Source organism: Cinclus cinclus, chromosome 13 (genome assembly GCF_963662255.1).
Source record: "Cinclus cinclus chromosome 13, bCinCin1.1, whole genome shotgun sequence".
In the NCBI taxonomy this organism is placed as follows: Eukaryota; Metazoa; Chordata; class Aves; order Passeriformes; family Cinclidae; genus Cinclus; species Cinclus cinclus.
The window spans coordinates 1335515-1342393 of NC_085058.1; positions in this window are offsets into that span (position 1 = coordinate 1335515).

The following is a 6879-nucleotide window of genomic DNA, read 5'->3' on the forward strand; positions in this document are numbered from 1 at the left end:
TTGTAGGTTTCTGTAAATCCACACAATGACCTCGTAACTCTCTTACCTGTGCTATTGCTAAAAGTCTTTGCTTCTCTTCATGTTAAAAGTGTGCCAAACACTCATTTTCACAGCTAGCTTATGTTATGTTTTTTTCTAGTGCCTCACTTCCTTCCCCTGAATAAAATAATTGTTCTTTGAGCTCAGCACATGAACCAAACATTGAAAGAGATTAAGATGACCAGCAGATGGTGGGAAACAGAAAATGCAGCTAGACTCATTCCACATAAACAAAAATTTTGAGGTGCACTGCTCATGCAAACTGATTAGTTTGCCAGCTGTAGGCAGAGTTAGAGAGGAAATTAAAATGTGGAGTATGCTGAAAACTGCAGCAGGAAAAAAACTGCAGCAGGGTACACTGATTCATAATGCAGCAGGAAAAGAATGAGGTTTAGACATAGATCTGCTGGATTTTAGGATTCTTGCCTCTTTGAGAGATAGTCTGTCTGCAAGACACTTTCTATACTGTCACGCCAGCAGTGGAGCAGAAACTTCTTTTTTTAACAGGCAGGAGGAGGGGGGAAAGCCCTGCATAGAGCCCAAGCTCCCATAAGGGGAAAATATCATATGTACCTTTTCAAAATCCTTCAGGATGCAGCTGCAGATAATGAAGACAAATTATTCCTTCAAAATAAAGGCAATAATGGAAAAAGGCTATGCCTAGAATTCACCTCAGCTTTAGATTCTGATGGCAACAAAGGTAATAGCATAAAGGAGACTATGAATACAGTAAGAGGCAGAAATAAACAAAAAATGCAAGGATGAAGGGTTACTTAAAATCTCCAAGAAATGTGTACAAGAGTCTGAGGCAGGAAATATCACTGAAATGATGAAAGCATCAACAGTCATGATGAATATCAGAAATACTTTATCACCTCTCTACCTTTATTTGCAGGAGTAGGAGAAGGAGTAGCATCTCTAGTGCCTTGTGCAAAATTAGATATTTCAGCATTAAGCGGAAAACAGTCAGAATGTTTCCAGAAATACACTTCTTTTTGTCAAGAAACATCAGTCAGGCCCCAAGCATCTCCTATCAACAATGGAAGATTAACTGTGAAAACTCAGTAGGTTTAGGGTAGGATTTCTACTGAAAAAGCAGCCACTTATAGAAAACATCCCAGTAATTTTGGCACTCAGCAGTTATTACAAGAGACATGGAAAGTTTGTTCCAAGTTCTTCCTTTTCAGATGATGCCATGAGCTTCAGTCAGATGATATGGAAGATGCCTGCTTTTGGTAAGAGCTTTTTGGCAGTCTGCAGACTCTCCTAATCCCTGAAAGTGATGAAAAGATCTGAGAGGAAGAAATTCTCTATATGCACTTCTAAAACAGGATACTTGTCACCTTATCAGTTCACACTTAATGCTGTCTGGTAACACAGCAAGGCTGGAGTGCCTTTTTGTGTTACTTCCTCTGATTTTTAAGGCCATTTGGGACATCATTTAAATGAACATGAATAGGGGGAAAAGCAAACAAACAAACAAACAACAACAACAAACAACAAACAAACAAACAAACAAAAACTATTTTGAGCCAGAGAGGGAACTGAGAAAATTGAAGGATGGGGTGAACCATCTGGGGAAGTAGGAAGCCTAGTTCATTTCTGTCAAACTCCTCACAGCATTCCTGGATGATAATGCAGGCACTGCCTGAGCCCTCGTGAACGTTGAGCAGCAGGGTAGGCCTGTTCTATGTACGAAAACTACAAAGTTGTCACTAAGGTCTGGTAAGAACAAGGCTGTAGGTGTAAGGTACATGCACCACTGGAATAGCTGTACTTAGAGATCAGTGCTGAAAGAACAGCTGACAGCCTATATAAATAAGGTTTAATCTGTAATCCAAGGAGAACGTACATGTGTCATGGGAGTCTGTGACCTCCCAGAGGGAGACCCCACTGCTAACTTCACTAGGATGCATTAGAAATGGAGCCCTGCAAGACCTCTCCTCCACTGATTAATCATTTAAAATACTTCTGAGAATATATTGCACACCTGCCCGTGCAAACCTCAGCCTGCTTATTTTTAAATTTCCCCTGCTAGCTCTCTGAGACTTTCACACATTTGCAGAAACCCCCAGAGGCACAAGATCACTTGTCTTTTGAAAACCTGCCTGTGCCAAGAAGTCTCTGGCACACAGGGCAGTACTGTCGGAGCAGCAGAGCCCTGCCACTGCTCCTGATGGTCACTGGCACTCTGAGCTCCCTGCCAGCTCTCGGATGCTGAGGCCATCACAGCCGGAGCAGTCTCTGTTCCATGTGCACAATCCATATTCCAGTGGGCTCTGGGACTGGAGGCAGCAAAATATTTCTGCTAAACAGAAAAATACTGCTACTAAGAGAACAAAGACTTTCAGCTGTGATTAACATTTTATTGCCTGGGTGGTAGGTATCAAAGGGCTTTTCAGCTCTTCTCAAGCCACTTCAGTCCAGTTGGATTAAAATCAGCACAGCTGTTCCCCGACTGACTTTAAAAATGCTTCCAGTAAATGCCACTTCCTGCTGTTGCTGTCCCTCCTTCTGGAAGCAGCATCATCCTGCTCAGCTTAGCTCAAATACTTGCTTTTCTACTCCCTCCTCCTCTTCCTCCTCCTTCCCTGTGTGTTTGCTTCTGACCTAACAGTCTCCATCCCTATACCCCCTGCACTTCCCAGCACCTCCCTTCAGCACAGCATTGATGAGTGGGATGGTGGGGGTTACTAATAAGGAAATGGGATTGCCCACAAGAACAAGTGGGGCTGTGAGTATGGGAGAGAGATGCCAGGTTACTCCTGCTCTGCTCTCCCCTCCACACTGGGCTTGGGCACCAGGGCTGGATGCTCTACCTGGCTCTTCCTGCATTCACAGACAGATGAACTCTGCTGGAGCCAGTCAACCCTCTGTGTGTCACGGAGCTGCTCAGCACAGGCAGGACAGCTATTTCCTTGGACAGGCCATGTGGAGGTGAAAGTTTCACATGGTGAGGACTGCAAAACCAGCAATAACAACTGTTTCTGCCTTTGCTGTGGAAAAAGGGGAGCAGAAATCTCTGGTAGTAATGCAGGGATGAAGAGGGGCTTGGAAGACACTAACTGCACTTGGAAGTGAGTAACAGAGAGTATAAATTTAAAAGTAGTTCAGATTGTGCAGAAGAAGCCAAGACAGTAGGACTGGAGCGGCTCCTCTTCTGCTAAAGAGCTGCAGATGGGTGATCCCAATGGGATGCTGAACAGCAGAGTGACAGAAGTAGAGTTCAGAGCTGTCTAAACTCCTTTGATATCTCTCTAATGCACTGCCGTGCTCTAGCCTAGATTTCACTCCATCCCTAGGATGCAGATGCCATCTGCAGGAGCCACTCGATCCAGCCTCCTGCAAGCTACAATAGCTGTGAAGGGAGAGGTCATTCTAGCAAAGAGGTGACAGAAGAGATCCTTCATGTGTCTCCCTGCCTGCACCCCAGGAAGGCAGCGCCGCCCCTTTTTGTGGAGAGAACTGCAGTGGTGGGTAGCAGGAAAACACCTCTCTCAGCCAGGGGCCAGGGTGGGGGAGATAGGAGGGGTGCCTGAGCAAACAAATTTTAGGTTCTAAGTTGAAGGTTCTCTCCTTGTAGATCTGGGGCTTTCCCACCTCCAATAAAAGTGTGTTTGACAGAATTTAGGCAGAAAGATTGGAGCTGTCTGCTGCCACAGCAGATTTCTCTGTGTGTATGCCTCATACACTGGTCTGTGGGACTCCTAACCAGGGCTGACTTGAGGACCATTTTGTCAGACAAAGGATACAATGTTCCTGGCTCACACTGCTGACAGCTTGTAGGAAGGAGGGGTAGGGTTTTGAGTGGTCATTAGCTTCAGGGGTTGAGGGTTATCTTGCTAAAAGCCTCAAACAGTGCAGTATATTAAGCAATCCTGAGTACACCTCCAACACCTCTCTGTCCTTTGGGTCACAATGACTGAGATCAAAGCACAACCTGCTGTGAGCCACATCCCAGAAAACAAACAGATGAAGTGGCTTGTCCTGCTGTGGAGGTTTCTGTGGATGACTGAGAACTGTCAGGTGTGGATGGGCTGTCCTCATATTAGAAGCAGTTAAGAGCAATCATCAGTTAAAGGGAATTTTAACACCATCCACACTTCCCTTATGCACTAGGGAATTGCAGTGCCTAGTGCTGAAGGGTGTTAATTGTTTTTCTTGCCAACTGTCACTAAATCCCCCAAATTTCTTTCTTGTGGATGCATACAGTGTGTTCCTTGCTCCCATCCCTCTCTGAGGGGACGGAGATCTGGGCTCTCTGCAGCTGGGATGCACCCAACAGTGGTGCCCAGCATTCCACCCCCTGTCACCTTCTTCCCTGCGTGTGAGAAAAATGTGAGGAACGCCCATGGTGGTACTTGCCAAATGAAGTTATCTCCTGCAGGGAGTGAGGGAAGAAAGCAATTTGGCTCTCCTTCCAAGCGCTGCCTTCCTGAGAAGGAAAACACTTGTTCCCAGAGGGCAGCAGGGCCTGAGCTTATGAGAAACCTTGAGGTAAGAAAGCTGAACTGTGCCTCCCCTCTCCCTTTCCAGCAGCTTTGAGGAAAGAAGGCAACAGATGCCATCCATTTAAAACGAGCATGTCAGCAACAAGCACAGCCTGAACCAAACCAGATGTGATCTCCAGGGCTGTTAAGCCTGATACTTCACAGACTGCATTAAGAGCTGAGCAGTGTAGCTTGAGGTTCCCCAGTTGCTTGTTGCACTTCCTGAAATGAAGACCTCACGACTCAGAGTTCAGTTAAACTACCATCAGCACAAAAGAGTCCTTCTTCTTCCCAACATCTCTGGGAAAAGACTTTGCACGCACACTCTGTTGAGTAACTAAAAAAGGCAATTTTTCAAGCTCCCTAACGATACAGGAGGCCCACAGTGCTGCAACCTGAATGTATGTGCCTGGTTTCAGATTAGCAAAAGTTCACCATCCTGTTCCTCTGTTAGGTGATGCAATTGGAGGTAAGCGTGTTTATTGAATTTCACTTTTGGTACTTATAAACTCTTCACAGCAAAGCTCTTCTCCCAAACACATTTTCTGCAGGATTCTGTACATAAGCACTTCTCTCACAAGTAAAAATCATCTTGAACACCCTTCCTTCCCCTGGAGAATAAAACATATTGAGCTCAAGAAATAAGCTTTGAAAAGCAGCTTCCACGATACTTGAGCCTCTTCACATACCCAGCCTGACCCTTAGAAGAGTTCATGTGCTATCTCTAGATATTCACAAGACAGCATTATCATCTGATTTACTAAGAGGCTGCTGAATGCTGGGGAGGGACTTTCAGAGGGGTGTTAGAGTTGTATAATTCTGTTTAAATGGCAGCTCTTGTAAGAAGAGATTGGAACTGTTTTTTTTATTTCCTGAGTGCCAGCATTTTAAAGGAAAAATTGACAGCAATTTGAATTGCCAGCAGTGAATCAATTAATAAACACCAGTCTGAGGTAACAAATATTCCAGGTATGAGAAATCTAGGGAGTGTTATTTCTTAGTGGAACCTTGGCATGGGTAAGGAACTTGACTTTCAGTGTTTTTCATGACAGGGGCTCACACAGCACGGACTTGTTGCCACACCCCTGTGTCAGGAAGAAATGCCTTTTCCTTTGGCAGTTATGAATCTACTTACTTCGACATCTAGTGATTATAGGCAATGTACAACAAAAATCAAAGCTTACATTCATATTCTTGAAGATGACACAGTAGCACTGAGGATACTGGATTACAAAAAATTAATTTACAGAAGTAAAGATTGTATGTCAGACCATGTAGTGTCAAAACTAAACATTCAGTCATATTCTTACTGCAGTATCCAGCCTGTCATGTTCTCAGTGTACAGCTCATCTAATTCCTGTGGCTTTGCTGCTGTGGCACAAGACATAGGAGAATGTGACCACTTAGTTTTCTTCTTACAAATTATCAAATCTGAATTTTACAAACCCTTTTTTCAGCTTGTTACTGAAATGTGACAATGTCAAAATATCCTTTTAATCAGCTGTGCTACAAGCCCCAACTTTGACTATGCATAGATTCCTGTGTGTCTTACCCACTCTGTACCTTCAACTTGTGAATTTTAGACTCAATTGATTGGACTGACCTAAATTTCTTAAGTAAATATTCTAAAGAGGTTTCCCAAATTTTCTTTCTAAGTCTCATGTATTCATTCAGTGGGAATAAAACCAGGTTGCTGTGTTATTTTTTTCCATCTCTAGGTAGTTATGAACAGTCTTACTCCCCTCCTCTGGAGATCTCTCCCTGCCTCATGAGAACAGCATGAGATGTAGTGCATCTGAGATTCAAGTATAGCAGTCATATGGAAGCCAGGATTAGAAGTGATTTGACTCAAAGGGCTGTACTTCAAATTCCTGGATCAACCTGCTTCTCCTGCAGAGGGATGGATGGCATGGGTGCTGTCTGGGCGTCACTGCTGTCCTTCCATCGGACTTTGGGGGAAAGGGAGGAGGACAAAAGAAGGGCATAACTAGTAAAGTGTCTTGCACTGCACTGGGTCCTCTCTGGCTTGCTGTGGTCTCTCCTGTGACAGTGCTGTGGAACACAGATCTGAGAGCAATATTTAGCTCAGCTTTTTCCACAGCAAAACTACTTTCTCGGTTTGAAGGCTGAAATATGGTGAACAGCAGTATTGACATTCTCTCTATGGGGTGACTGTCTTTCACACAGGCAGCACAACGTAATTCCCTCTACTCACATTCTCTTCTTCACTGAGACTCTGCTTAGCCTGCTTCTGTCAGCTGAAATTACAAACCAGCAATACCCATCCCCGCTTTCTTCTGGATAAGCTCTCCCTTGGATTTGACTTATTTCAGGATGTTGGATGCCAGCT